The 25,978-nt window shown below is 40.6% G+C and overlaps 1 protein-coding gene across 3 annotated transcripts in view; it reads right to left on the bottom strand.

Annotated features, from left to right (window-relative positions):
• Positions 1-17,101, bottom strand: part of RALYL (RALY RNA binding protein like) — a 244,981-nt gene extending 227,880 nt beyond the window's left edge. Inside the window, exon 1 of one of the 3 annotated variants that reach the window (XM_033155497.1) lies at positions 16,850-17,101. The gene's annotated coding sequence lies outside the window, so the exon portion shown is untranslated. Of the gene's footprint in view, positions 1-15,857; positions 16,027-16,563; positions 16,756-16,849 lie in introns of those variants that run through there. The other 2 variants (XM_033155494.1, XM_033155495.1) reach the window with 2 other exon arrangements.
• Positions 17,102-25,978: the final 8,877 nt, after the last annotated feature.

The following is a 25,978-nucleotide window of genomic DNA, read 5'->3' as shown; positions in this document are numbered from 1 at the left end:
TTTAACATATATTGTTTCCCACCTGCTTTGAAATCTGCTTTTTATATGAATATATTTAAACGGCACAGTGGTGGTGAGCCTTTCCAGAATCCAGCAACATGCCTTGTCTCTCACCTAGCAAGTGCCTTCCATTGGCAAGACTGACCTAATCCAAAATGGTGGTGATTGATGAGCCCTTCTTGGCTATGCTACCATTTTGGCAAAAAACAGTTCGCTGACTAATCAGAATTTCCAATAATAGCAATTGAAACTATACTTTTAAGTACTACCAAATATGTACTGTATTAAGTGGGCCACATTCTCAATGGCTCTTGCAATAACGTTATTGGGAAAAAATAATTATGGTGGTGAAGGGAGGAAATGACTTGTGAACCAATTTTATGTAATCAATTCTTAAGGGAAATTATTTTGAATTGGCTTATTAAACAGCTACAATAAAGCAGCAGCAAAGCACGTTACAGGTACCAAGCACTGAGGTATGGATTACTTCCCAGCCTTTACCATTTAATATACACATTTCATTAATATCCTATTAATGTTTTAATTGTCCCTTTTGAAACATATAATTCAGCTTATGTGAAAGTTCATTGGGAGCATTTCATTTCTGCGCAGAAAGAAAATAGCATCACAATTTCTACATTTTCTTTTTTCAGGATAATATAATTTAGGGCATTGCTCCACTGATGAAGTACTTTCTTTTCCATTTTGTTAGTCTTCTGATCATTAACAGCTATTACCTTTTTCTTCTCATTGCAGCACAACACCTTGCACAGTAGAGCACAGAATATTTTGGTTTGACACTTACGCTGAAGTGTGAACTCATTCAGCTAGTAAATTGAACTGATCTAATGGAACAATCTAGAGCAACAAAGTCCATAGGATAGAAAGCTGAATCCTCTACTCTAGCTGCTATGCTGAATATCTTAGAGCGTTAGCACTACAACTGCTAAAGCAAAATCCTGTTGAATGCAAGTTGGCCAGAGCTGATTCTGTCCTTGTGTTGTAAAGCCTCAATATACTCCTTACCGCAAACATTCTATAAAGTGACAAGACCCTTAAACAGAAGAAGCAAACAATACTGCATTTGTAAAGACATCTCAACTTTTCTAAAAGATTATGTTCATTGAATTTGTCCAAATGGGTTCAAAGTTCAGTTCCCAGAAAGTGAACATATTGTTCTGGGTAACATGGACATCATCTTGAACACAGAGCTGGTCTTACCACAGAGCTGAAAGCAATTTTGAGTAAGTCTTCATTGCTTGACTGAAGCAATGAAACACAACCACCTATGGAATTTCATCCATTCCAGCTGCTGCCCTCATCTTTTCACTTGCTTGGCCCTCTTCTATCCCTATCCTATTTGCTTTCAGAGTTGTATTGGCACCAAGAGAAAAGCCCATATCCCAAGACAAGGGAACGAAAAGCTTGAACAAAAATAAAATAAATAAATAAAATAAAAATAAGTCCAGAAAGGCAAGTAACAAAACAATAATTTTAATGCACTCTTCTGTTATACTGAAGAGAATTGTTGATGTCAGAATTATTTCATGAAAGCACAAAAACCAAAAAGATCCCAATCTTGATCACCACAACTGAGAGGAGGGGGGACCTTAATACTCCGTCAGATCCACAGGATAAAAATATTTTTAATAACCAAAAAAATAGTTTTGACTGGGAGAAAAGGGTCAATTGCAGAGCCTCCAGATGTAGTCAATACTCTAATTATATGTACATTAATTGCAGCTAAGAACTGGAGTTCTGAAATAGTTAACTTTGTGCTTTGCATTGTGAGCACCATTTAGTATCTATCATTACTTAATCATCAGATTTCTCAGTCCGTTGATGTGGGTTCTTCCAGCATAGTTATTATAGCATGCTGATTGCACTTTAGTTTAGGGTCTGAAAAAATGCTGCTTTGTTCAGAATCAATTCAGCCTATTCAAATGCCTTCTATTAGTCACATTATACTTTATCTTACGGGTGCTCATTACCATCTCCACTGAAATCACTTTGGGCACCATGCAACATCTTGACATTAAACAGCAGCACAGTCAGTAGAGATATCTGCCCAACTCATATATAAAAAAAAATGAATCTCAGAATAAAGTTTCATCTAGCTTAGCATCCTGTTCTCACAGTAGCCAACCACATGTCTAGTTCAGAAGGAAGGAATGAACACACCTGCACTCTCCCCCACCTGTGATTCCCAACAACTTGTATTCAGAGCCATACACTCTCCAATACTAAAGATAGTACAGAGCCATGATGGCTAGCAGGATTTGATAGCCTTATCTTCAATAAGGCTTAATTTGTCTAGATCCTATAAGAAGTTTAAACCCCATAAGACACATCAACTGCTGCACAGAACTGCATATATAAACATTCAGCAGAAGCCCATCATTTCAACCATTTCCATTTATTACTTTTGAGACATAACGAAATTCCATTAAGACAATAGGTAAAGGTAAAGGGACCCCTGATCATTAGGTCCAGTCACGGATGACTCTGGGATTGTGGCGCTCATCTCGCTTTATTGGCCAAGGGAGCCGGCGTACAGCTTCCAGGTCATGTGGCCAGCATGACTAAGCAGTGAACCAGGGCAGCACACAGAAATGCCGTTTGCCTTCCCGCCGGAGAGGTACCTATTTATCTACTTGCACTTTGACGTGCTTTCAAACTGCTAGTTTGGCAGGAGCAGGGGCCGAGCAACAGGAGCTCACCCTGTCGCGGGGATTCGAACCGCCAACCTTCTGATCGACAAGCCCTAGGCTCTGTGGCCATCCCTTGAGCAACATGTAGCAAAACATGCAAGCCTAGTAGCTAAGCAGCTTTGTAAATCATGTTTTAGTGGCTCTTCCCAGTTAGACTGCAGTACAAGGTCGCATGCTGCATACAGCCCAAGGTCTGTGAGTTAAAGAGGGATGCAGCATATGATTTATATATTCATACTAATATAAAATGATAGTGCCATTAAACAATTGCAACTGAACATTAACATTCAATCCATGCTAGCTTTAGCATATGGCATCAAACCTCAAATTAATACTAACTTGTCACAGGCATTTTTTCCCTGCAGCCAGAATCACAAGAGTGGTTGTCTGAAATGGCCCAAGGTTGTCTTTAATTTTGTTACCAATTTCTTGTAATTCTCAATCGCAAATAAAGTATAAACCCTGTAACCAGAAAATGAATTCTTAACATAAGGGTGCCTTTTATTTACCAATAATTTTATATTCCCTAAATAAAAAATGCTTTGGCTATGAACAATCAAACTATAAAATTACTTATTTGAATTCTTAACATTGTAAACATAAAGCCCAACTTAAAAAAAAAAAAATCCTTCCAGGAGCACCTTAGAGACCAACTAAGTTTGTTCTTGGTATGAGCTTTCGTGTGCATGCACACTTCTTCAGATACACTGAAACAGAAGTCACCAGACCCTTATATATAGTGGGAGAGTGGGGAGGGGTATTACTCAGAAGGGTGGTGGGAATGGGTGATTGGCTGATAGGTGTGGAAAACCTGTTGACTGTTAACGACTGCAATTGGTCTTACAGGAAAAAGCAAGGGGTGAGAAGGTTAAAAATAGCTTTGTCGTGTATAATGAGATAAGAATCCAATGTCTCTATTCAGACCAGGTCTCTCCATGGTTTTAAGTTTGGTAATGAGTTGCAATTCAGCAACTTCTCTTTCCAGTCTATTTCTGAAATTCTTTTGTAATAAGACAGCTACTTTGAGATCTTGTATAGAATGTCTTGGGAGACTGAAGTGTTATCCTACTGGTTTCTCTGTCTTGTGATTCCTGATGTGAGATTTATGTCCATTTATCCTTTGGCATAGGGTTTGGCCTGTTTGTCCAATATAGAGAGCTGAAGGGCACTGTTGACACAATGTTAGACGATGAGCAATTAAATAGTCCTGAGATGGTATGTTTGATGTTGTTGGGGCCAGTAATGGTGTTGTGCGGGTATATGTGGCAGCAAAGTTGGCATCTGGGTTTATTGCAGGCTCTGGTGTTTGACTGGGTTTTTCCACAAGTATTTATGAGACTTTTGACTGAATGTATAGAGACTGAAACATTTACAGCTGCATTAATTTAAATACAGAATAACTATCACACCCATCAGTCCACAACTGGTCCTTCATGTGATTGATAATCTGTAACAGAAACTTGTTACTTCAATATATTATCATTTAAAGTGATGTTTGATGTAACCTAGTTCAAATTGTGATGCTTAGCACAGAGTATTTGTTAGAAGTCATTCATTCAAAGTTGACATAGTTTGAGAAATTGTTGCATTATTATGATCGTTTAATCAGCGTAAGCGCTGTTCTCCTACCACCATGTGTTCTTCTGGGAGATTCTCTCAATACCCCCCCTGTCCGCTTGTGTTTCTTTGGCGGTGAGAGGTCGGGATTGGCGTAGGGTGTGATTGTTCATTTGTGGGTTGGCTGTGGTGATCTTTGGTTTCCTGTGTGAGTGGGGTGGGTGGGCGTTCCCACCCACCTCTTTCCCCCTTCTCTCCCTAATGAACAACCAAAACTGATATGTAAAAATGTTACATGGAAAAATACGAGAGACATTGCACACACTTCTGTAAACCAAGAAAGTCTTTAATAAAAATAAATAAAATAAAAAATACCCCCCTGCCCAGCCCCTGTGCTGATCTGGTACAGTGCACGGGGGAGGAAGGGAAGGGGGTGAGAGGCTGGGAGAGGTCACACTCTGTGGGAGCTCTTGGGTTCTGCAACTCCCTCCCCACAGAGATATCATCTGGCATCTTCATTTTGGCAAATGCTGAAGACACACCTCTTTACCCTGGCTTTTGACACTTGAGATGTACATTTTTTTATATAATTTAAGATGTTTTTGACTGTTTTTGACACTGTTTTAAGTGTTGTAGCCCACCCTAGGACCCTAGGGTGAAAGGCAGGTAATAGATTTTAATAATAATACTTATGAACAATTTAGGTACACTTATCTGAATGTATGTATTGAGGAAGCAACGGATCGTGTTTATATTGTTGTTGTTCCCGTTGTTGCTGTTGTTATTACTACTACTATTATTACACCGCCTTTTTCCCTAACAAGACTCTAGGCAGCTTACAAATAAAATCAAGAATCACTGGAAACATTAAAAAAACTATCATGAAAAAACAAGTAAACATGAACAGAATTGTAACTCGATACATATTTAAAACATACAAATAACTACAATAAAAACAGCACAGCACCAGCCCTTTCATTGTGTCACTTTTTCCATGCAGAAGAGTGTCCCAAAGACAAAAGCCGTACCAAAAGGTACATTCAGGCGGGGAAGTCACACAAGAATGGGAACTAAACAGCCAACCTGAGCAGGGGAAAAGTAACACCAGGTAGATAGAAAGACTAAAAAATATTATGACACAGTCACAATTGTTTGGTGTTCTCATATACAGACTTGTCTTGCCCAAATAAAAGGTATTGCAGTAATGAATGATTGGAAGACTGGAGTACAGTTGTGCTACTCGGAAGAGGATACATGGCCCCAGTCAGGTGGAACGCTCTGTCGCAAGAGACCAGGGCCCTGCGGGATTTGACATCTTTCCACAGGGCCTGCAAGACGGAGCTGTTCTGCCAGGCCTTTGGTCCAGGCCCAGTCTCACCCCCTTCTTTCTATGGGACCCTGTATGCAAATGGCCTCCTTGGCTCTTTCTATCAGCCCATATGGGACCAACAAGAGTGGCTGGGCCTGGTGAACTTTTAATTCCTTACCCCTACGGTTATTATTTGTGGGTTCCCACTTAATTTTATTTTGATTCTAAATGTGATTCGAATTGCATTTTAAACTAATTGTTTGATTTTGTGTTTTTAATGTATTATATATTTGGTGTTAGCCGCCCTGAGCCCAGTCTTGGCCGGGGAGGGCAGGGTATAAATATAAATAATAATAATAATAATAATAATAATAATAATAATAATAATAATAATATACATCCTTCAAAATTCTTCCATTTCCCAGAAAGCTTGCTTTGCTTAAAAGTAAATCTGTTTAGGGTTGGGGAGAAGGAACAGCAACAACTTTCAGTAAGTGGAGGGGGCACACCCCTATATGCTGTTAATACACCGGGGGGGGGGGAATCTGCATTCTGCTCTTAGGCCAATAAAAGCACTTACACAAGACCTAGCCTGTGACAGCAATGATATAGGAATGTCTCCAAGCAATTGCCTTCTCTCTGAGTCCATCTCATACTTTTTTGACCACCATGATTTGGAGAGATAAAAAGAAAGAGCTCTAGGGTGACCTAAAATATGGCATGGTATCTGCATATTTTTGTTATCACTCATGCATTTAGCTTGAAACAGCATCACAAATATTACGCTCGTCCTCCCACACACTTCAGAATAATTTCTTTAAAAAGGCAATAAACAGTCATAATACAAATTAAGTTCAATAAGAACTGCAGGCACAGTGTGTCTTGAGATCGGCCCTTGTTTGACTAGAAAGGCTTCTATAAACAGCTTTTTTGAAAATATGAAATCATTTTTCTCAAATTTAATTCCGTGCCGTTGCTGAGATAAAAAGAGTGCTCTGTGTGGTGCAAACATTCTACTATTCTAATAGTACACTCCTGTGCATGTTTACTAGGAAGTAAGTAGGTCCCCCTTTGTTCAACAGAGCTGACTTGCAGGTAAATATGTGTAGGACTGCAGCCAAAATATGAAACACCTCTAGAATGAAACAGTGCTGTGAAGAAAAATATCCAAAAAGACAGGTCTGAAAACATAAATTTAAATGCTTTAAAGAAACACAAGCAATAAGAATCACTACCACCCAGGTATTCAATGCTTGAAAGCTGTGAGATAGGCAGACATTCCTGGCCTCCTGTGGCATTAATGTGCTGGTGACAAGTCTGCCCACATTGAACTCTATTCTAAAGCAAATTCAAATGTGATTTTGATAAAATACATGCTTTTTATTGGTCCTGAAATATGCAGTCTCATTATCACCTAAATGTACGACCATGAAAAAAAAAAATCTCGATAAAAGCAAGCTGTATTTGGCCCCCCAATGAAATTTGCTGGCCTATTGTTCCCTTTTGCTCTCAGGTACAAACTTCTAGCCTATGCTGAACTTAATAATACATCACTTGATTAGCTAAGCGTGACCATCCCCTAATTAGGCCATCACTTTTTATTATGCAAAGTGTCAAATCATGTACCCTGAATTCTACAGCAATAAAATAATACAGACCAGATCAACACAGACTGGAAAAAAATTATCAAAACACGGTGGCATTAAGCATTTCTCTTGGAATGGTAAGTTGAATGTAACTTTGTTCTGATGTATTTGTTTTAAGGAAAAGCAGCTGTGGTTGGTGACAGCTTGAACAGAGAGCCAGCAGGACACAGGGGCTGCTTAAATCAATCTCTCATACCATTTTCCTGCTTAAAATACTGTGTTCTGTTGCTCCCCCCCCCCCAGAAGCAAAAAGATATGGGAACCCCAAGCTCCACGGTGAAGGGCTATTGAGCGGTAAAACAGAATGAAAAGACTAAAGCAGCCCTTTTCCTCAGGTCGACTGCTTTGCATGTCAAAAACAACAAGAAGCAAATACTGGAGGTATGTGCAACCAGATACAATGTCTATTTTGGCTCTAAGCTATAGAAATGCAAGTCATTCATATATTTACAAACAAACATGATGAGAGAAAAGTGCAAAATTAAGACTTATACAAACACAAAATAGCAAGTTGGAACCAGGAGAGTACAGAATTGTAGTACTACTACCGTGTTTCTCCTAAAATAAGACATAGCCATAAAATAAGCCATAGCAGGATTTCTATGCATTTGTGAAATATAAGCCGTTCCCCGAAAATAAGCCATACCCCGAAAATAAGCCATAGTGACGCGGCACCTCCCATTACAACAGCCTGGAGAGGCGTGGCTATGCAGCGCACTGATGCGACGCGGTTAAAATAAGACATCCCCTGAAAATAAGCCATACTGTGTTTTGTTGAGGGGAAAAAAATATAAGACGGTGTCTTATTTTAGGAGAAACACGGTAGTAGTAGTGCCCTGGAGAATTTGAAAGATACACTATGATTTTCAGTCCTCAACCAACACCAGGTCCATTGAGCACTTCCTGACCGGCTCACTGGTTCTTCCTTTCCTCCATACTTTTGGAAATTTACCTTGTCCAGCTCTGTGATACGAGTTTTAGAATGGGTAATCATAACATCAAAAGCTGTCTTATCCTGAGTCAGATTATTAGTCCACCTAACTCAGAATGTCTACTAAACTGGCTGGCACCAGTTGTCTAGAACTTCATACAGTGTCTCTCCCGCCCTGGAGGTGTTGGTGATTGCACCTGGGGTGTTCTGCATGCAAAGCATGTGCTCTACCATTGAATGATAGCCTTTCCCACAGAATAAAAAAATTAAAAATTCCTTCCAGTAGCACCTTAGAGACCAACTAAGTTTGTTCTTGGTACGAGCTTTCATGTGCATGCACACTTCTTCAGATAGTCTCTAAGGTGCTACTGGAAATTTGTTTTGTTTTGTTTTGTTTTTGTTTTGACTATGGCAGATTGATATGGCTACCTACCTGTAACTTTCCCATAGAGTTTAACTAAAACTGTACACTTGAGCATCCTTCTGTACTTCACACCAAGTAAGTTTATTTATTAGTGATGACAAAGGGAAAATTTTCCCCATATCCAAATGAATAAAAGGTATTATTCAGGCTTTCACGGTAACTACAGTGGTTCTTCTGGTTGCAAACTTAATTTGTTCCAGAGGTCCGTTCTTAACTTGAAACCGTTCTTAACCTGAGGTACCACTTTAGCTAATGGGACCTCCCACTGCCGCCACGCCGTTGACACACAATTTCTATTCTCATCCTGTGGCAAAGTTCTTAACCCGAGGTACTACTTCCAGGTTAGTGGAGTCTGTAACCCGAGGTGTTTGTAACCTGAGGTACCACTGCACAGAGTCACCTATTCAGGTGGCTGAACTACATGTTATTAAATACCACTTTGTTCTGCTGATGGGATGAAGAACCAGCAGCCTTCCAGATGGGGCCCTCCAGCCTCAGCCAGCATGACAAATGGTCAGCAATTATGGGAGCAGATGTGTAGCAATATTTTTGAGGATCCAAGTTTCCACACCCCTGTTCTACCGTACAGTGGACACATTGGCATGGGAAGATATGTCATACCACACTGTAAGGGATTCTTTGGAGACAAAGAGAAAACAGTGACAGGACTAAAGTAGAGAACCCACATCTTTCATATGAGATCTCAGGTGAATCCAGGAGAAGCCCTACTACTAAAATATTGAAAAATGAATACTGACCAGGTGGCAGGACTACATTTATAGAGCCGGGGGGGGGGGGGCACAGGATGCTTAATAACATTAATCCATTTATTTTTACTTATTTTTTGCTTAGCAATTTCGCTCAGTTATTCAAAAAGTAAATTCTATCATTTGTTCTAATTGTTGGTTGATGACTCATTGTGTTATAGAATCAGTCAATTGTGCAAGAATGATGTTTCCTACATAAGTGATCACAAATCAAAGTCCAATTGCTTCCAAGAGATTAAATAAACTATTCAAATTAACCTACACTTTTCAACTCTTTTAAACCAAAGGAAAATAATCAAGTTTTAAAATTATTCAATCTTTTCCTCTACAAATGGGAAAGAAAAGAAAGCATTAAAATGCAACCTCAATGTTTAAACATTTCTTAAGATTAACATGTAATTAGGCTTACTGAAATAATTTTGCACAGTATATTGTAGGAAACCATGGCTGTTATTTAGTCTCCACAAAAGTACCTATAGCATCAACAATTGTTCAAGCCAAAAATGTATGTATGTCAAAATGAATTTTAAATGAAACTTCAGGTACCAATACTTTTATTTATCTGCACTACTTCATACTATCAAGATGGCATTGCTGGCTAACACATCACACTAAGCCATGATCTGCCAAGACATGCACAACCAGAAAGGATCTGCTGTGCACCACAGGTTTCTACACTCCTCACCACTTCATGTGTCCAGGAGCAGGATTTTGTTAACACCCTCTCCCAACCCCTGCACCCCAGCCTCCCTTGAATCTCCGCTAGTTATCTCTGCTAGACTATCTGGACCGGGAATTGTAACTTATAATGTAGGATTGTTGGTTTCAAAGCAAGACAACTTCAAACCATTGTTTCTGAAGCTGGCTTATTAAACTAACCAGGGTTTGCTATAAACCTGGATCCTTGTGTGGATAATACAGCACACATTTTTTTTAAAAAGCTGCCAAATTCCTCCTATATGAGTTCAGAAAGTGGGGAAATATGAGCCAAAGGCTGACAGTAGCTCCTTCCTTCTCATACACATCTCACTAAGCCAATACAAATCAAACAGACCAACTGGAAGCGACATAATACTAGTCAAATCAAAGTTGTAATTAACTTTTTTTCAGGTGACTATCCCTAGACAGCACATATTTGCACTGATCTTCAGAGAAGCTAAAATTAGTAGATTCAAGTGTTTTCAGGGCATTGATTCCTCCCCCTTAAAATATAATGTACCAATAGAGAATGGTATTGCCATATTTTAGAATGTTTAGAACATTCCAACAAAAATGATTTCCAAGAAATCCTTAGAAGTTGTTTGAATGCAAGAAGCAAGCCACAATCCAAGTCCCAGCCACTGACTAGCAGAGCTTTACAGAGCAGTGGGAACACAGTTGCCTCTGTAGCTCGACCACACACAGTGCCCAGGATGGGATGTCAGGATGGGGGGGGGAGGATAATCGCTGTGCAATCAATCAGGTCTCCCCTCACTGCCTCCAGAATAATGTTTTGAGGGCTTCTGCTGGTGGGGATCCCCCTGGCAGCACCTCTGTCGGCATACATGTTTGGCAGGTAGAAGAGGAAGCTCCACACTGGCAGGAGGCTGGCAGAGCTGGGCCAGGTGACACCTTTACCCAATCCACCATCACCATCCAACCTGCTACAAAGTGAGTTTGGAGTGTTCTGCCTGGCTACAATCCTTAAAACACGTACTAGGAAGTAAATCCTACCAAATACAGTGGGACTTACTCCTGAGTAAACATGTACAGCGTTTGCACTTTATTGAATCCTACCGCTACTGCTGCAAATAGCTATTTCAGTTCCAACTACTTTTGACTACTGGAATAACTTCTTGTATTTATACAGCATATAAAACTAACATGATATAATTTTGCTAATTTTTTTTACTAAATGTAAGTCATCTAAACATGCTAAATCATATGTCCATTTAGAATTTTCCACTTCAAAATTTTCCAGAAAAACTGCACCATGGACTATTGTATATATGAGCTTGAGTACAGTATTGTAGTAATGGCATTAAATTGAGGGGGTTCGTTAATGCAATAAACGCTTCTTGCAGTTACTTAAAACATTTGATATATACCGTATGTGAAGCCTGACTTTGTAACTTGGTGCAACATATGACTGACTGCCCTGCCACTGCATGCTCTGGAAGGCTAAAATTTGAATTTCTGATTTGGCAGAGGCAAGGTGACAAATTATATGAACACTGCTTACACTCATTCAGAATTATGCATGTGTCTCCATTGCAATGTAATTTTTCCCCCCACAAAAGAGATTTGCCTTAGTCCAGAAGAATGCAAGACAACTGAAGACTGCATGCCCATTGCTGCACTTGCATTATGACAAAGTAATCAAAGCAGAGGAAGTAAATGCCCAACCACAGCCTAGGGACTTGTTTCCATAAAAAGAGACTGGTGTCATGAATGGATTCTGATCAAAACCTGTCACACTGCTGCGTAAGGAAAACCGAATCATGACATGCTAGCATGAAAAAAGAAACAGATAGGGGGGGGGGACTAAATGAGTCAAATGTAAATTCAAATGTATTTACCATGGGTTCTTCCATGGATGGAGAAAGGGGATCTCCTCTGAGCTCTGGAAATCTCTGATGCAACCCAAACAAAGATATATAGCACTACTGTTGTAAAATGTACATAAAGTTACAGAGGTATGCTTTGTTTATTTATTTTATTTAGTAATTTAGGTGCAGCTTTTCAGGATTTTGATCATTTTACTTAAAGCAGCTTAAAGTAAAAAATAAAAAATAAAAAGTCGCATTAATATCCACAACACAAAGCAATGCAATACTTAACACATGGAATAAAAACAACCAGGCAGTCAATGATAAGACCATATAGAGCAACAGAGCCAGCCCCCTCATTTGTAGTACAGGATACCTGCTTGCTTTACCAACGCTAAGTGGAAAATAAAAATATTTATGTTTTGCCTAAAAGAAGGAGAATGTTGCCTAAAATCAAGGAGAATGTTGAATTCAGCTCTCCAATAATGGAGAGTTCCACCGCCAAAAATCTAGTTGCAGCTACTGATGGATCCACAAGCAGGCCCTCTAGGCCAATCTTAAAGTCCAGTCAGGTTTACATGGATGCGGGTTGTGTTCTTCAAGTAACCTGGTCCCCAACCGTTAACTGCATTAAAGGTTATAAGCAGCACTTTGAATTGGACTCAGAAACAAACTAGTAGCCAGTACAGTGGTACCTCAGTTTAAGAACAGCCCTGTTTACGAACTCCGCAAAACCGGAAGTAGTTTCCCGGTTTGCGAACTTTACCTCGGTCTAAGAACCGAATCCAAACGGTGGAAGGGCACTGGCGGCGGGAGGCCTCATTAGGGAAAGCACACCTCGGTTTAAGAATGGTTTCAGTTTAAGAACAGACTTCCGGAACGGAATAAGTTCGTAAACCAAGGGACCACTGTATAGCTAATATTATATTGTAGTAATACACTCTGAGCACCTTGCCCTGACCAGGACTGCAGCATTTTTCACTAGCTGAAGTGCAACTATGTTGAGTACAAAGCCCTTCTATACTAAGGCTGTAGTCTATGCATACTTATTTAAGACTAATTTCTACTGAATTCATTGGAACTAACATGCATAGGATCAAGCTGTGAGAATAAACTAGATCTAGCGAACGTACTGTATGCAAGCTACCATCATGCAGAACTATCCTAACATGTTTATTTGGAAGTAAGTCTCTAAGCACAAATTGTCTCACTTCCAGATAAGGATGCTTAAGATCCTTACACCAATTCAAAGGGCAAGCTGGAAGCATAAACAAACAAACATCCAAAACAGAGACACTAAGAGGGATCCTTTCCTGTGCATCTCTGTCAATATCAGTGCAAAAACACAGTGCTCTTATTAAATGGGGGCACTTAGCACCTTCTTGAGACAAGCCCTTAACTGAGTAGATTTATTCCCAGATAATAGTGAAGTTGGACTTCACAACAAACATATTCTGTTAGAGAGCCATGCAAAATAAGATTGTCTTCCTTTGAAGAAAACTGAGATATTTAAATTGTATTTCAATTACTTTGCCACTTTCAAACGTTATTATGGGTACACAATTTTGTATGCATCCATTATAAAATATTCTGAATTTATAATTTACAAATCTGTTGCTTCAGATATTGGAAAAAATAGTAAGAGCACTGATATCTCTAGATTTTCGGACTTCCAGTCACTTCATTGAGAAAACTCAGTTTCCAACAGACATGCACACTGATAAGGCTGCATTCCAAAACACACCTGAGAGACCAATCCAACACATATTTTACACATGCCTAATTCTGCATAGGAGCAGGCTACTACTTGGAGACAAAGTTCACTGAAATAAAAGGGACTTGCTTCTGTGTAAACATAATTTGGATCTGGCTCACCTGTCTGCCAAATATTACTGTATACTCTATGTACGCATCTCAAAATGGCAATTCTCCAAAACTCTACAATATTTGGCTCAAGTTTTGAAAATACTATACCCATATTCTTCATTACATTCAGAATATTCCAGAGGACCTTCAATGATTACTCACCTACAAGAAAATGGAAGTGCTCCGAAAAAGCACTTAAGAATGTACTCATAATTTGGAATGTTTCCTCCTAAAACACTGTATCTAACATAAAGTTTTTTTAGTTCCCACATGCATCAGAAAGTGTTCGGAATTAATTTTATATGAAAAAGCACAAAGATATGGCACCTAGTGAAGTGGCATTCTTTAAAATCACTGAGGTAACACATCTGCATTATCTTACAAAGCAAGTAAAGGCAAGCCTGCTTTGCTGGGTAAAAGCATCTTTAAAATATGAAAAATGAAGGCATCTCTGAAACAATGGTGGCTAAATGCAAAGGTTTCTCAGCCCCTGACCAACTGATTTAGAAGCCTAAACATTTTAAAATAATGCTTTTCAAAATGATCAGCAAAGACAGTAACTATTCCAAACAAGCAATACTTTCAGTATATATTTTAAAATATGGTATAGTATGTTGTTAAATTGGTACTTCAATAGTACAACCTGATCCTATGCAAGTTTGTTTAAAAGTAAATCCCACTTAGTTCAATAAGAGTGTAGATAGGATTGTAGCTTTAAGCATATTTACACAGAAACAAAGTTTCATTTTTTAAAAAAAAATGCATTTGCTTCTACAGAAATGTGTTTATTTTTGAGATGTAACTCCTCTGGTTAAATGCTACACATATGAATTAGATAAACAACTATCTCTTGAGAAGTCTTGCTGGGTCAGTTACTTGAAATTTACAACCTTTTTTCAAGTTCGCTGAGCACTTTTATTGCATACTACTGGAAAATGTATGTCTTCAGTCTCTGCTTTTCTATACAGCATTACTCAGTTGATTTGATTTGGTTTTCCACATCCCAACAACCTTACCACTGCAGATTATGCAAGAACAAACTTTTTCCATCATTACCATATGCATGTGCAAAGCATTTCAAATTAAATAAATTTTAGATAGATGTAGGAACAGCTTTCTCTCCAACCTAAGTAAAACTATTTTGCATTTGGTTAAAAACATGAAAATATACCACTGCACACTTGTCGTGCCTGGCTGTGTTAAAGAAACCACAAAGTAAGTGCCCATGTAATCTAAACACTACCATTTTAAAGTATTAACCACACAGAACAGCAAACATGCAAAACATCTAACTCTGACCACATATCGAACTGCTCAAATAAAGCTTGGTGGGATGGAGGAAGGAGGAAAAATGTTCAAACCTCATCTTCATTTACACTTTTTAAAATCACCATCTATTCAGTGATTAACAGCATGGCAAACAAAGCAATCCATTTCTTGCCCAAATCATGAATTATGATGGAAGATAACTATTTCCCAGGCACTGGAGTTCAGCAACACCAATAATTATTAAACCCAAATGAAAACAAGTACAGTACCAACTATTTTCTTATAGTCAAATCTTTGTCCATATAACTGAAAATTGATAGGTAGGAGACACAGTGCATTATTTAGGCATTGTTAAGGAGGAAGACAGATGTTGGAAATGGGGGGGGGGGGTGAGGTGTGCATGTGTGTTTGTGTGTGGTGTATCTGGTTGCAAAAAAATGTCTCAGGCTCAAGCCTGATAAGGTAACAAGCTTCTGAGGGATGCTGCTGCTGCTGTGTCTGTCTCAAACACCTAGTGGGCAATAACAAAACCCCAACATCTTTCTCTCTATCAAGTCCTGGCATTGTCAGTTCCTTAACCCCATCAAAGAGTCTCTGCCTGTGAGATGTCTCTCATGAGTTCTACTCAGGTAAGCTCCCTTTATGCACACAAACCATGCAATGACCTGTGCACAATTAGTACAGTTTTGCATCTATTCAAACAGCAAAAGAATACCTAGCTTCATCTTCATTTCATCACTTACAGCTCTGCAGCTAAGGCTCAAGAGATCTTATTTGGGGAGAGAGGGAGGGGGGATCTCGGTAATGTAATTTACAAAGAGTGGAAACGCCTACAAGGAGCTAAAGTACCTGCACTGGGGAGATGTTCAGTTGTTCACTTCATCTTCCGTTGACAAGGAAACCAAACCGCACTTCATTCTCCAGGAAAACCTTCCACTGCCATCATTTGAAAACGTACTTATTTGTATATATGTGTATATCTATCAACATTATGATAATCATCATAACATTTATCTTGGAATAAAAAAGTGAAATTTTGGAAAGGAATTATCTTTGGCTTTCTCTCTCTTTTTTGCAATATAGTATTTTTTTTAAGGAAGTGGGGGTGTATTTAAAAATGATCAACAGTACCAAGCTGCAAGAAAAGTTTCACATTATAACCGGGCACCAAAAACACAAAAAGAAGAAAAACGGCTGATTGCAACCGGGTGTCCAAAAAAAAGGAAACAAAACGAAAAACAAAAACCATTTAACAAAATTAATATCTTGCTTAGTGGCTTGCACCAGTATTGCAAGATTACAAACTCTTTGTAAACACTGATGTAAAATGCATTTTCAAATCTCATATATATACAAAAAATAAAAAACCAAAACAACACCATCAAAAATCTCTGCAAAACAGAGTTTAAGCAACATGCCCATTTCTCACCTCTTTGGTTTTTTTTTTAATAAAAAAAATATGCATCATAATTCACATCGCTTTTCTTTCTTTCTTTCTTTCTCACAACAAAACCAGTTGCATATGTATAAATACGTATAATTTATCTGCATTTACGTTATTGCTGGACTGGCAAGTCTATTTCTCTCGCTCGCTCTCTTTCTCCTTTCCTCTTTAGGCTCCCAGTGACTTCCAGTTCCAGCAACACCTTTTGCTCCCAGTTTAGTAAACCATCGCATGCTAAGAAAAAAAAAACTTGTCATCAGAAAAAGGATCAAATCCATGAAAACAAAGAGGTTAAAAAACAAAAAAGCAGCAAAAACAAAAACAAAAAAAAAGGAAGAGAGAGGGGAAAAAACAGGACGAAAAAGGAGGACAAGAATGTCAGCGGAAAGGTACTCACCGAGCGGGAGTAAAAGGAAGGAATAAAAATGCGAGTTACTATAAAATACAGTATGGCGGTGGAAGAAGGAATGAGGCGCTTTTTGCTCTCTCTCTCTCTCCCCCCCTTTTTTTTTATTCCTCCCCCTCTTTAGTCTCAGCCTCAGGCAATTGCCACGTGATTCGGAGCCAGGCTGACTCGCAGGCAAAAGGGGGTGGGGGGGAGGAGCAGGCGGGGAAGGGGCAAACCCCACCGGAGGAGCCCAACTCGCTCGCACGGCAGCAGCAGCAGAAGAAGAAGAAGAAGAAGCAACGCTAGCGGCGCCAGCAGAGGAAGGAACTGGAACCGGCAGTAAGGAGGAGGAGGAGGAGGCGGCAGGAGCAGCAGCAGCAGCAGCAGCTCTTAGCTTCGGCAGCCCTGCGTGGCGCTGGCGGCAGCGGCAAACAGCAGCCCAGACAAGCAGGTGCCCCACGCGCCGCACTAGGCAAGCGCACGCGCGCGGGCGCGCGGAGAAGAAGAGCCGCCTGTGGGGAGGGAGGCGCGAAAAGCAGCGCGAGGCGAGCAGGAGGGTGGGGTGCGCGGGGGGGGGGAGAGAGTTTCCTCACGGACGTGAGGAAGCAGCTGCTTTGCTTCTCTCTCTCTCTCTCTCTCTCTCTCTCTCTCTCTCTGTGTGTGTGTGTGTGTGACAGACAAACGTAGGCGAAAGCACGCACGCGCGCGCGCACACACACACACAAAAAAGCCACAACTTGCCGCCACCACTTCCACTCAAAGTATCTGAAGAAGTGTGCATGCACACGAAAGCTCATACCAAGAACAAACACAGTTGGTCTCTAAGGTGCTACTGAAAAGAATTTCCTATTTTTGTTTCCACTCAAAAGTTACTCCTGTCCCTCCGCGCTCGCCGCCACCAGGACAAATTCCGGAGGGAACAGCACAAAAAAACACATATACACACGCGCGCGCGCGCGAAATGGGTGTCTTGTGGCGCCTTCAAATTTGCTGTGTGTGTGAGAGAAAAAGAGATGACGTGGGGGACCAACCAACCTCATACCACAATTCAGACTTGCTTTTGGGTCTCGCTTTCCGTTTCCAGCATCACGTCATCATGGCTCCACTTCCCTCACCGTAGGAGGGCTGCTCTTACCTCCATGGCTTTGCCTTGAGCGCCTTCCTCTACTGGTTGTGAGAAATTTGAAATATTGCTGCTGCTGCTGCTGCTGCACCTCGCGCCTCAGCGAGATCAAAAGAGGAAAGCTGCTTCGCGCCAGCCTGGAAGTTTGGCTAAGGACCTAGAGCGGGGGTCAGCAACCTGCGGCTCCGGAGCCGCATGCGGCTCTTTTACACGGCTGCCGCGGCTCCGGGGCGCATACGCCCGCCCACTTCTCCAGCTGGCAGCGACCGCCCTCCAGCTGGCCGGCGGCCCGCCCTCTGGAGGCTGAGGGCACTGCTCAGGGGCGTACCCAGGATCACCTAGCCTTGAACAGCGGGGCAGTGGGGCTCGGAGGCGGTGGGGACGCAGTAGAGGTGGCGCAGCTCAGCCGAGGGCTCTGGCGGAGAGCGCGCCTGAGGCGCGCACGCTCCTTCGGGAAGAGATGGAACTGGGCGAGCGGGAGGGGGAACTTTGAAGACCCCGCCTCCGCCTCCGAAGCAGGCGCCCATGGGAGAGGCCGCCCCCCGAGCCTGCCTGGCGGGACCAACCCTGCCCAGCTCCGGGAGTCTTCCTAGCGTGGGAGGCGGCCTTGGGGCGGACAGGGGAGCTCCAGGGTCGGCGGGTATGTGGGACCCCGCGGCATCCAGAGGCAGCTGGGAGCCGGGACGGGATGGGGGCAGGAAGGGGGACTTCAGACGCGTCCCCGCACGGGCACTGGAGGCCAGGACTCCTCGGCTGGGTCGTGGGACCGGGCTGGCCATGGTTCCTCTCGGAAGGCTGCTGGCTGCTGAGTCGAGGCGACAACGAGGTAGGCAGCTGCGGGCTGGGCCAGGGGCGGCGGGTGGCGGGCGAGGGGGGAAGCCCTCTTTTTAAAAATGGTTGAGGAAGCGGCACCTGTTTCCCTGCTGCTGCCTCCTTCACTCCTGGTTCCGCTCGCAACCTCAGACCGCGCTCTCGTGGGCGCGCGTCTCTCTCCGCCCTGGAGCAAGGCCGGGACGTTTTGCAGTTTTTCCTCTGTCCTGAGTGTGTGTTAGGGGAGCCTTGACAAAGCACCTGTTGGCGTGGAAGAGAGGAGTCCTAACTTGGATCTGTGTTCATGTGCAAAATCTATCGCCATTGTCATTAAGGAGGCAGGGAACTCCCCTAAAAAGGTTTGAACACTACAAACTACTACAGCCACCTGTATGCAAGTCAGCACAAACATCACAGGCTTCTCTGGTGCAATTCTGTGCTTTATTTAGCAAGAGAGGTGGTTGGAAGAGGTGAACATAGCCTCTGGTCTGGAATATTAAGGGTAAAAGACACTAAGATTATTGTAAAAGCCAGCAGTCTTCAATAAGACATGGGACAAACATTTAACACAAGTGTGCAGTTGAGGACTCATTTTTTTAAAAAAACAACAACAAATCAAATATTTGTATGCTGTTGCAACCCACCTTGGATCAGGCTGTGACCTGGTAGTGGTCCCCAGGGTGGATAAAAATGGATTATTATTATTTTTGGATTTTTTTTTTATTTAAATCGGATTTTTTAAATTTAAATCGGATTTTTAAAAATAAAATGCAGTATTATATTTGTTTTAAATGTCGCAATGGTTTTGCGGCTCCCAGTTTTTTTCTCCCCTTCTGAAACGGGTCCAAGTGGCTCTTTTGGTCTTAAAGGTTGCAGACCCCTGACCTAGAGGGAGCAGCTTTGAGGAATGGGGAATGGGTTTAGATGTGGCTGGTGGATCAAAAGCACCAGCTGAAAGGGATGTGGAGGGTTAAATGCAGCATCTTCTGCAGCTTGGGAGCCCCACTTCTTCATCAACCACACATGCAGCTGGTGCATTGAGGGACATGCACTCTGCACATGAGTAAAGGCAAGTCTCCACATTGAAATCTAGGGTCTAGAGCTTGGAGGGGGGGTTTGCTAAAAATATTGGTAAGCATCTTCTCCCTTCCTGGCCAATGCCCGCATTTCTCTCAGGTTGTACACATGTCAAAGAGCTTTGGAAATGAGCGATGTGCAAAGTCGATGCTGCAAGATGTGCAGCGGAATCGATGCCCTGCGCTTCAGCAGTGCTGGGGCAAAATTCGGTGCCAGTTGCAGCAGCTGATGGGATTATGGCAACAATCCTAAACAAATTTACGAGGAAGCAAATCTCATTGTGAGCTCAGTGACTATTTCCAAATATATGTATATTTATGATTGGGCTGTAAGACCACTAAGCTGCCATTTTAGCAACACTTACGTAAAAGTGCCATTAAACTCAATAGGAATTGTAGGTAAATCTATTGATGATCGGGGATGCCAGCTTGCTTTAAAAAGTTATTTTCATTGATAGATACATTTTCCTACAGGGGTGACATAGTACACATGAAACATTCAGAGTGCTTGAAAATTATAGCATACAGTTAAATCATTATTCAATAAAATTACTCTCTTGCATAATCAGCCGCTATCATGCTCAACAATGGATTGATTACATCATTTCAGTTGGTTCTCATCATATTCCAATGTAATTATTTTTAGTGTTTGTAAATTATTCAGTTACATTCCTAATTCATTTGCTCCCATGTAGGTAAGTACTTCACGAACTTTTTAGCTTAAATTAAATCTTTTTTACTTCAATTCCTCATTCTCCACAATTTTTAAATCCCCATTCTTCCTAGGCAGTAAATGACAGTAAATAATAGTCTCATCTCTACCCAGTGCTGCTTAATGCTTTCTTTATTATTGGAGTTCAAAATGCATACTAATAAAAATAGTTACTTTCCTCTTTTTGTAGATTTGTTATGGCTTTTTGGACTGCTCCCTTATCAACTGAGTTTGGAAATCAACAGCAGTGTGCTACACTTTATAATACTGTAAATAGGTATGCATAAAGTGATACATATCAAGGTATCCTTATGGATATGTAAACCTTCTAGAAATCAGCAAACGCTAGATGACTCTAATAGTAGAACTATGTGGTGTTCTAATATATATGACAAAAACTTAATTTGCATCATGCTATGGATGTGAATCTGTTAGATGACTACCTCATATGCCTGTTAGCACCAAGCAGTGCATGGAAAAAATACAGCTTTATGATGTAATATTTAAAACCATAATACAATATTAAATATGTTAATAGCTTGAATCAGTGGGAGAACATACTATCAGTGACATGCATTTGTGTGTCTTGATATGAAACTGCTACATCTGCCCACCCCATTTTTTTTAAAGTCTGTATTTTTTTGGAATAGCAATGTTATTCCATATACACATCTATAGAGGAATGATGTTTTGGGTTTTTATACAATTTAGCATCTAGAATACTTGAAATATGTATTTGCATATCCTGCAATCCTGCTGGATAATAATTAATAGGAATTCTGCTACAAATGTTTAATAAGAAGAGGATTGCAGTCTTGCACCACAATTCTATACCTGAGCTTTTCAATCTTTTCCTGTTGGTGACACACTTTTTAGACATGCATCATTTCGCAACCCAGTAATTCGGTTTTACTAGCAAACTGGAGGTTAAACCATCCCCTTTCTAGCCCTGGAAGGAGCGCAGGGAGCGTTCGTGCGACACACCTATACTTCTGCTGACACATAGTTTGTAAAGCTCCGCTGTAGCTGGTAATTGTGAATGCATCCACTTCTGCATAGCTAGGGCACTAATTGCAGAGCAAGAAGCAGAAAACTAAATAAGAAGCCTTCAGGGATGCAACCACAGAACACTGAAGTTTCTCTTCTGATGTATCTTCCCAGCAACATTCATCAACTGAATGCAGATACCAAAAGTGTGCCAAATGTGAGACCATGGGAAATGCAGCCAGGAATGGTACAGCATCATGCAGTGCCTGATGCACCTCACAGCCAAACAGCTCTGCTGTTCCAGTTCCTTGGGGACACGGCTGCAACTTGGTACTCTACATCTAGGCACATCTAAACCCACCTTATGCCTGTTGCCTCATAATAGCTTTCTAACTGTGCAGGTGTGCATGTGTCCACTGTCATAGCTGCAAGATTGTGCCTTTGGTCATTCTGAAATTGTTTCTATTCGGTGCAGTGTAACTAGGTAAAAATAATATTCTGACACCATGTGTGATATGGATAGACAGACACAGACAGACTTAGAAACGGCTTTGTTGAAGGCTTATTTAAAGGTCTGGAGATAACACTTGTGTTTTGTTCTGTTGGAGAGCAAGTGTTAGAAATTACAGCAATCGACTACCATTTCTCAACCTGGCTAAGACAGGTGAGAGCCAAAGAGATGAATTTGCAAGTTTCTAATGGTTTGGACCAACTGGGAAAGTTATGAGAGAGTAATGCTGGTCCACAAGAAATCATACAAAGGACAGTGCTTTCCTACTCGTTATTCAAAAGGTGAAGTCCACAGTGTGGAGCTACTGCTGCAGGCTGATTGTCTGGCAGGTACAATGCCCAGCATAGGTCAAAAGGCACTGAGCAGCTGTGGAATGTAATGCTTCTTTAAGTTCTGTAGAAATATGTTTCCATCCACATTGAACATTGCCAGTGAACAGTCCCAGGTATTTCTTTTTTGAAATATAGTTGTAAGCAAGACATGCATCATGAGGCTTCTATATGAATGTAGAAGTGGAAGCCTTTGAAAATATGCATATTCTATTCTTTAATTCTCTATCCAGATCTCATCTCCGTCTCACAGCATAAACTCACACTTTCTGTCTCCAGGCTTTTGCGCTAACCACTGAGCAGCTAGAATGTTTGTAAATCTTCCATGAAATTACAGCACATAAGGTGGACTTGTTTCAGTAAACTGATTCCAAGTTTCTGTAATATAGCACATTAACTTTTAACTATAGAAAGCTGGTGAACTGACAGGTAACATCCAAAATGGGTCTTTCTCATGAGTTGTTCTTTATTGATTTCATGAGATGTTTCCCTCTCCATACTAGCAAAACTACTCAATTATGGTGTATATCTCATTCATAGATCTATGATGGCATCCGCACATAAACAAGTTTAAAAATAAAATATAGTGAGCTTTATGGGTATGGTGTTTGTTTGCAAAACATCTCTGTTTTCATTTCCTCCTCAAGCATGCAATTCAGCATTATGCCACTTATATGAATAGCCCACATTCAAATAACTGAAATGTCTCACACCTAACTCAATTCCATGCGAGCTTCAGCTTCTTTAGAACCTGGGAAATTCCAATCTCTTAACCTTGTTCAACACTTGGATAGAGCTGTGAGAAGATAGGTTTCCAAAGTAATCTGAATGGTAGACTTCTGAATACAGGTAGATTCATAAAAAGCAAAGGTGGGCAATGCTGATCTACAAGATTAAAAACAATAACAAAAGCAACTCCCAAATTCACAGTTGGGCTAATCAAAATTATACAAAATTGTGGAAAGTTTTCAAGTTCTCCAGAATTCTTCATCAGGCAAGATGTTACGTAAAGCAGGAAGTGGGGGGAAATAAAGGATGGATGGCTGGATGGACAGACAGACAGAAAGATATGATAAATTAGGTCAGCTTGTAGGCTTATTTCCAAAATTGAGTTCTTAGACTAGATAACACACACACACCATACTGCATATATCAAATCTTTTTTATTTTCAGCCACTTGTTCCCCCTGCTCACTCTTCTCAAACTTCTGTATCTGAAATGTATCTGAAGAAGTGTGCATGCACACAAAAGCTCATACCAAGAACAAACTTGGTTGGTCTCTAAGGTGCTACTGGAAGGATTTTTTTATTTTTTTATTTTGTTTTGACTATGGCAGACCAACACGGCTACCTACCTGTTCTCAAACTTCTGCTATTGTTTAAAACCACAATTTTTCTCTGTGTCCCTCCATCCCTGCTTTACTGAAACATCAGCTTATTAAAACCACCATTTTTCATCTTTCGATGTCCCTCCCATCTCATTCTCATTCCCATGCCATGGCCATTGGTGTTGTGCAACCTGCCTTCTCTTTTGCTCCTCTACTCCAAGCTGATTTCATGCAAATCCAGGATTGTGGTGCAGCACTACAAATCCTCTACTGAAGGCTTTTCATTTTTATGTATATAGGAAGAAATGACACCTTGTAAAAAAAAATTAAATTGTGAATGTGTGCCCCAAATCTTTTCAAATTGAAAGTAGTACTTTTGTATGTGAGAAATATTTCCCACCATTCCTCAATTGTGATATTATTTTTTGCTAACATTGTAATCATTATTTTCTTCTGTTTCTGCATTCCCCGCCTTTCCAATTATTGTGTTTTCTTCCTGGATTAATCACATTCCCAGCTAATTGGGATTATATAGCAAATGAGATAATATCCACATTTTATATAACCAATCAGGTGTGATTCTGCACTGGTGTTCGTAAGAACAAACAAAGCCAATTAAAATTGAGTACAATGTTTATTGAATAGACAAACCCTTTAGATCCCTTTCACAACAGCCACTAAAAATTGCAGATGCAGGTTTCTTTTAATGTTGCCAAAACGTGTTTGTTTGTTTTTTAAGCACTCCATTTTGAGCTTCCTTTTATGACTCTAAAGATAGTTGCAATTTTTCAAGCCGTAGGTGTTTGATAGTTTTCCTTATGGAAGTATGATAGAAGTATAAAAACTGCAGTAAGTAAAAGAATTGGACCGCATAGGTTGAGGGCCAAATAATAATCACATCTGAGGACTCAGGCATCTTAATAGAGAAAAGGGCAAGTCAAGAAAAAGAAGAAGTATTGCTTTGAAATTGAGAAATTAGCTCTGGCAGAGCAGTTAAGCAAGAATTAGCTAGTTAAAAAGTTAAACAATTTGCTAACTTTTAACTTTGACTACTTAAAACTTGCAGCTGCCAACTTTTAATTTTTGTCAATTTAAAAAAGGTTAACTGACGTATTAAATTATAAATTAACGGAAAAGTAATAAAGAAACTGATTTCCGCAAAGTTTTCCTTAACACAGCCACTCTCTAGGACCCTATATAGAATTACAATATTTCTTCATTGAAGCTCTAGAACTTCTTATTTGAAAGACAGATTATGTCTTCCTAGGGGTATGCTCTCATGCAGGCAGTATGTGTCTGTGTGTGTGTGCGTGCGTGCGTGCGTGCACACACACACACACACGTATAAGTCAACAAGGCAGTCACTTGGCTGTAGGAAAGGAAGCAAGCACAAATAATCAGATAGATTGGGCCCCAGTAAGTGTGAGAGCCATTTTTGCTGCTAATTTTACAGAATATATAAGTAAATGAGCTTTCCTGCTATAATTTACAAATTTATAAGCCTATCTGAAATTTATCACTGAGGTTTTGTGATAAAAATTCAGAATTGTAGACATTTTTAGGTGACTTCTTAAAATTTTCATGAAATTCAGAACCAGCAGCCTAGGGTCCATGAAGCTGAAGTTTCTTTTTTATCTTTGAGAAATTTAACTGAAATGTCACTTAAGATTTTTTAAAAAACAAAACAAAACCACAGCCCTATGCATCCATTACAGTACAGATATCCCCTCATCTACCCATATGGAGTGACTGTGCAATAGTAGGGGCATAATTCTGCAAGACAGGTTTAAAATTGTCAGCTGTAAATTTTGAAACCGAACTTTTGCTGAAGTTCAAATAGCATGTATACTGTATATACTTGAGTATAAGCCTAGTTTTTCAGCACATTTTTTGTGCTGAAAAAGCTGCCCTCGGCTTATACTCGAGTGAGGCGGGCGGTGGGGGTGGCGAGAAAGAAGCCCTTTCTCTCCGCTTGTGCCGCCACCCGCTCTCCCCAGTCAACCATTCCTTAAGAAGCGTACAAGAACAGCGGTTCTTTACTCTCCCCAGGCAGCTTGTTCCATTCCTGAACTGCTCGCATAAATGCAAACTTGGCAAAGGAGGAAGAGGAAGGAGCAGCCCAAAGGGCTGCTTTCGGGCTGCTCATTCCTCCTCCTCCTCCACAGTGGCAAAGGTGAACCGGCTTATACTCGAGTCAATGAGCTTTCCCAGGTTTTTGTAGGAAAATTAGGTGCCTCGGTTTATATTCGGGTCGGCTTATACT

The sequence above is a fragment of the Lacerta agilis genome, chromosome 7 (assembly GCF_009819535.1).
Source record: "Lacerta agilis isolate rLacAgi1 chromosome 7, rLacAgi1.pri, whole genome shotgun sequence".
In the NCBI taxonomy this organism is placed as follows: Eukaryota; Metazoa; Chordata; class Lepidosauria; order Squamata; family Lacertidae; genus Lacerta; species Lacerta agilis.
Note: the sequence above shows the minus strand (reverse complement) of the source record. Positions and strands in the feature narration are given on the sequence as shown.